The sequence below is a fragment of the Urtica dioica genome, chromosome 11 (assembly GCF_054948205.1).
Source record: "Urtica dioica subsp. dioica isolate 48M chromosome 11, U.dioica_male_clone48M_v1_H2, whole genome shotgun sequence".
Classification (NCBI taxonomy): Eukaryota; Viridiplantae; Streptophyta; class Magnoliopsida; order Rosales; family Urticaceae; genus Urtica; species Urtica dioica.
In genome coordinates, this window is record NC_142766.1 from 3797037 (window position 1) to 3803036 (window position 6000).

A 6000-nucleotide genomic window follows, 5' to 3' on the forward strand; every position below is an offset into this window, starting at 1 on the left:
ACCTAGTTTCTCTCTCTAAACCTCTCTCCAAACTCTCAAGAACAAAATGTAAAAGTGTTATCAATGTAAAAGTTCTTTTTCCTCTCTCAAACAAGTGTATATGAGGGTTGAAGGAGGGTTTTCGGAACAAATATCAGCCCTTGGATCGAATCCAAGGGTCAAAAATAGCTCAAAACGAGCTTTTGGAAAAGCTGAAAAGTGATATGGCGTGGTGCGCCACTTATCAGGCGCGCCGCGCCCCTTAAGCGAAATCACATAGGCGCGCCGCTCCACATAACAGGCGCGGCGCGCCTCTCGTAAAATTTTGAAGGTGCGGTGCGCCTCTCTCGCGCGTCATCTCCTCGAACTCTCGGTATAAATTTTGGCACCAGGGCGCAGCGCGCCATGTTTTAGGCGCGGCGCGCCTCTCGAGAAACGTTGACTCCATTGACCGTCGTTGACTTTTGTTGACTTGACTTCAAATGACCATAACTTGCTCGATTTAGCTCCGATTCAGCCCGTTTTCGCACCACCACCTTCTCATACTCTCTCAAACCTGAAAATGCAATAAAAACTACAAAATAATATCAAAAAATTAAGAACAAGCTTCGATTCTTATCTAAGAGTCATAGATAAGTGTGAATGAATCTCACTTATCAGTCCACACTTGTCCTAGCGTTTTAGCTCTTCGACTTTGAGATTTGTTCTCAAGTCGTCGTGTTTAAAAGGTGCCCACTCAGTAATTCCTTTTCTCTTGAGTGATTCTTGTGATAGAAACTATCGTGGTTGCTCGTGTTGCCGAGGAAAGAAGAGTGACGTGCTGAGAGGGGAGACGAACGTTGCAACTTTCCAAAAGCTTCTCAACGTTCAAACTTCTAAAAAGGTTAGTAATCTTTAATTCTCATAATAGTTTTTTATTTACGTGTACTTGCTCTTTGTCTAGGTTAGTAAAATCGTTTTACTTGTCAAAAGAAATTTTTTAAAATTCCGCCGCTTACCCGAAGCGTTAAACATTTTCTTAAACCCTAGATCTATTCCAAAAGTTCTTTGATTCACCACGTTAAAGGCTATTGAAAAACACTGACTAAATAGGTGTTTTGGGAAGTCGAGACATGATCATAGAAGAAAGTGATTTACAGATACGGAATCCAGCCTTCCTGGAAGAAGGTAAATGTTCTCTCACCTAAGGGTTGATTCCAAAACCGATAGATTGCTAGCACTTCCGAAGTTGGCTTATGTTCGGAAGAATCTTTCGCTGGGGAAGCAACTGTGCTTAGGGTATATATGTAAAGAGAAAGGTATAACGGAACAAATTGACCTATCTCAATACGGGTTAAACTTGGAGGATCATGATCACGTACTGACTGAATCAGTGGACACTCGTCACGATGAGTAAATATAATTCTAGTATTATGGGAGAGTTCAGTCTTGGCTTACACGGTGGAGTACTGACCAAGATTAGACAACATGATACGTAAAAGAGAAAAAACTGTTTCGTCTTTTGATCGAATTTGTTAAGCTTCAAATACTAGGTCCATAGTCCCCGATTCGGCTTTGATAAAGGTGGATAAGAACGCTCATAAAATAATGGTTTCATTGTTATAGTCTCACTTGCTGTAATTGTGATTGACAACATTAATTCTGAAAAAACGGGTATTTACGGAATTAAATAACTATTTATAGTAGAATTTTTTATTTATTGTTGGATCAAGTAAATAATCAATTAATAAGTTATTTATTATTGTTGGATAAAGTAAATAAATAATTTTGAATTTTTGGGCCGGGTCTTGTGCTGAAGAAAAGAAATCCGCCACCTCCTTACCAGAAGGTGGGCGATTTTTTTTTTATACTGGTTTTATACCAGTTTATTCTCTTTATTTGTTCCTAAAATAAAGGAGAGAAAATATAGGGAATTAGTTATTGTCTTACATTCTCTCCTTATATTTAGGATAATATTTAGGGGAATATTTAGGAGAAATATTTTCCTATATTCTCTCAACAAATAAAATATTTTATATTATCATATAAAATAAAATCCTAGATACTGATCTGATGGATAAGAGAAAAAGTAAAATTCATGAGATGAGATCCAAGGGCTGAGATTAAATCCACTAGTGTGAACACAATAAAGGGAAATAATATATTCTTGAATATCTCCTTTCAATTGCTATAAATAGAGGGCCGATGAGAAGCAAAATTTAACCAAAACGGTATTAAAAAGTTCGGCCTCCTCTCTTTGGTTTGGCTGAGACTTTGCTTCTTCCTCTTCCCCTCAGAATTGATTCAATTCTATTATGAGAAATAAGAGAGAAAGATCTGAAGCACCTCGTTTCAAATCTAGGTGGGATCAAGAATCATTGCCCACTCATTAGTCTTATCTTCCTCGAAGATTACGTTTCAGAAGACTAAGGTGTCATCCACACGACGAGAAGGAATCCGAGAGTTTCAGAATCATACCGAAGGTCTGAATGATAAGAGTCTTTTATAGACTGAAGACGAATTGTGAAAGCTTGAAGGTTCGGTTTGTGAGCCCAAATTTATAAGTCTTCTGAACTTGTCATTAAATTTATTGGTTGCTTGACATATTGCGTTTGCTATCATTAAATAACGTAAATCTAGATCTTTTCTAATTAATAACCATTTTTTAATTAGCTTATGATAGCGTAATTAGTATTTTTCGCATTTAAATGGTTTTTTGAGGTGCAATAATTACCAGCAACAAAGGCATATGAAGAAGATGACCGAAGATTATATGAGATAGAGGAAGAGATGGGATAAGTACATTGTTGTTTACCTTTTCGCAATGCGATGGGAAGATCATCGGTTGGAGGTGGATATAATTACGAAGGACCCAGTGTAGGACATGTCTCTGAAGGATCAATGAGTGTATGTGGACATACTACCAAAGATTTTTGGAGTAACTGGGAACAGAGGTTTTTGGGAAAACATTGTTTTGTATGGAATCGTACCTTGAAGAACATATGATGGTATACGATTGATAAGAAAACATGCAGTAGAGATGGCATCAGCCTAGAAACATTTTGGAACACCTGTTTGAAATAGTAAGGCTCGTGGAGTTTCGAGAAGGTGTCAATTTTTGCTTTTAGCGACTCCATTTCGGGATGGAGTATCAACGCATGAGTGTCTTCGGTGCCCCAACTCGGGGCGTCTTTAGTGCGCTACTCGAAGCGTCTTTGGTGCGCTACTCAAAGCGTCTTAGGTGCACCAACTCGGGGCGTATTAGGTGCGCTATTTGGAGCATCTTAGATGCACCAACTCGAGGCATCTTTGGTGCGCTACTCGGAGTGTCTTTGATGCGTTACTCGGAGCATCTTAAGTGCGCCAACTCGGGGCGTCTTTGATCCGCTACTCGGAGCGTGTTTGATGTGCTACTCAAAGAGCTTAGGTGTGCCTGGGATAGGCATCTTTGATCATTGTGGGATATAGTAGTGGAAGATGTACAAGCTAACGTGCGGGATCGCTTAGACACTTGGGCCCAGAAGTGCAATTGCTTAGTAACTCGAGACAAGAAGCATTATCGTGATATAGAGTAGCGCACATCGTACAAGCTAACACATGGGATCGCTTAGGCGCTTGGGCCAAGAGGCCCAATCGCTTAGTCACTCGGGACAAGAAGCGTCATTGCGGGATAGAGTAGAGCAAGGCGTACAAGCTAACGCACGGGATCGCTTAGGCACTCGGGCCAAGAAGTGCCATCGCTTGATAGAGTAGCACAATGCGTATAAGCTACCCAACGGGATCGTGTATGGTCGTGTGTTCAATGATGTGAAGTTTGTACAGTCGTGGAACTTATCTATTAGTCAGAGATTTTTTCTTGCAAGTGCGCGAGAGATATCATCGGGCTTTGCTCTTTTTCTCCGCAAGTCACGATTTTCAGAGTCTTCCTCCTCCCCACAATGGTTGTCATAGAATATTTAGTTTTGAATGAAGTCCTCTAGGAAAAGGAGTGTCATCATGGGGCAGAGTAGCACAAGGCGTACAAGCTATTGCCCATTTTGATTTTTTCTTTAATGTAATATTTATGTATGCTTTTATCCTACTTCGTGCGTGGCCATAGGGCATACGAGCTTGGGCTCGGTTCAGGCCCGTTTTAGATGGGCTTTCGAGATTTAGGTCGAACGACGCGCTTGTCGGCGCCTTCTCCAATATCATGGTTGAAGTGGGTGTGATCATCCTTATCCTCGTTTGCATTATTGTAGTCATGTTCGGAGCCCCCCCGAGTAGGTGATTGCGAGCCTGGACGAGGAGTTCCTTGATGGTCGCTCTATTGTTTCTTTGCCTTGTGAGGTGGTCCGTCAGTTGCTAGATGCTCTCGTCAGGCTCAATGATGTGGAATTCCCGTGGGTTTTACTTCGGGATCGGAGGTGCAATCGCCTTTAGAGGCAAGTTTCGATTTCTTCGCACCATCGGCGCAAATTATATTGGGAGTTTTCGATGCGGAGGTGTGCGCCTCCCTCAGATGTGTTGTTATCGACAATGTGAAAGACTGTGGTTCGACTCAAGGCCGGACCAAGTGGTCGCGCTCGAGCCGGGTTGTTGAAACTCGAAAGTCATGAGTTCTCTCTCTTGGCTCAAGAACGTTCTTCGTTCGTCGCTGAAACATGAGAGTAAAAAGAAAATGAAAATAAGCTTAGAGGGGCGTAGAACGGTGCCTCTGGCGCGCGCTCCGACGCTTAACATTAATTTGATTTCTATATGTGTGAGGTGGAGGTGTCGTTATTCTTTGAGAATATTTGAGAGAATCATGCTCGATTAGAGTGTAATTATGTGCGGAGGGTCCCTCAGCAGCGTTTCACGACTCTAGAATTAAGTGATAGTGTTGAGAGAGAATTGTATACATTTTGGGGGTTGAAAAGAGTTCCCAAAGTCGGATTGGACGAAGGCCAGGCGCGTTCCTTGCGTTCATACTGGCGCGGCGCGCCGAATGCAAGGCGCGGCATAACATTGTCGTTTTGACCTATTTCTTTGTCTTTTTCGTGGGCTCGTCTCGAGTGGATTTTTTAGCCTTTGTGGACCCGGATCAGGCCTCTTATTGGGCATTGACGTGAAATTCTTTTTAAACCATAAAGAATTTAATAATTTTCAAAAACGACCGATAACAATCTCAAAATGAGCTAGTGAAATGACTAGTTGCAATAAATTCTTGTTTTTATAACTTGATATTTTCACATTTTTACCACTTTACTTACTTTAAATAAACTTTGATTATTTTACAAATTCATTAATTTTAATTAACTAGTTCCTAATAACACACATTATATATATATATACACACACACACACACACACACACACACACAGCCATTCCAAACTTACTAACAAAATAGGGGTTAACTTTTTAGCAATAATAATCAAAATTTTTAATCATTATAATTAGTCAAAATTTCTCACTCACTGTCTATAAATGTTTTAACACTGTATATAGTGTATCCAGTTTTGTAAATTTATTAACATGGTCAAACGAATTATTAACGCATGTTACGTGTAAATTTTTGTACATGTATTACCTATTTATTATTACACAAATGTTTACTATTTTGAAAATTTATTAGTTTGAATTGACTATTTAAGTAGGTTGCCTTAATTTTAAGTCAATAATTAAGTGGAAATGTACATTATTCTAAAATAAACGTCATCCCATTTTCAACCCGGCACTACCCCATATTGTCCATGTCGACCCTATGCACCGAGGCCATCACTTACCAAAATATTGTCACTTTCCAGTGTCGAAATAGGGACCAAAGAATCATATTCATACGTACGTGAAATAATAAGCGCAATTTTAACACAAGGGCAATGATGGCTAAGGTTAATGATATTAAACTTTTTAAAAGAAAAGGCAACTAGGAACGAAGAAATTCCGATGAGCTAAGAATGGATAAGAAATGGAAGATCATCCCGTTATATCCTTTGAGAATATAACGAGGACTGTAGCTGCTGAAATTTGGACAACACCTATTATTGTAAGATTTTTAGGATAAATTGTAGAATAAATCAAAA